Genomic DNA, 266 nt, shown 5'->3' with positions numbered 1-266 from the left:
TTACTATTCTAATAATTTTAAAGTTCAGCAGCATCAAGTACATTCACGTCGTTGTGCCACCCTAAACCCACTGTTCAGCTCCTCAGCTCCTCCACTAGGGGACGGACGAACACAGCGCAATCAGCCGGCCTCTTCGCGCCACCTAGTCTACGCATGCGCTTCTCACCTGGGGAAGGTAAACGGGGGCGGGGCCTGGGCGGAGCCTCGGGGCGGGGCCGGGGCACGCAGGCGCGGCGCGGGCAGTGTGACGTCAGGCTGCGCGGCCG

Source organism: Lagenorhynchus albirostris, chromosome 15, assembly GCF_949774975.1.
Source record: "Lagenorhynchus albirostris chromosome 15, mLagAlb1.1, whole genome shotgun sequence".
Classification (NCBI taxonomy): Eukaryota; Metazoa; Chordata; class Mammalia; order Artiodactyla; family Delphinidae; genus Lagenorhynchus; species Lagenorhynchus albirostris.
This window is presented reverse-complemented; position numbering follows the sequence as displayed.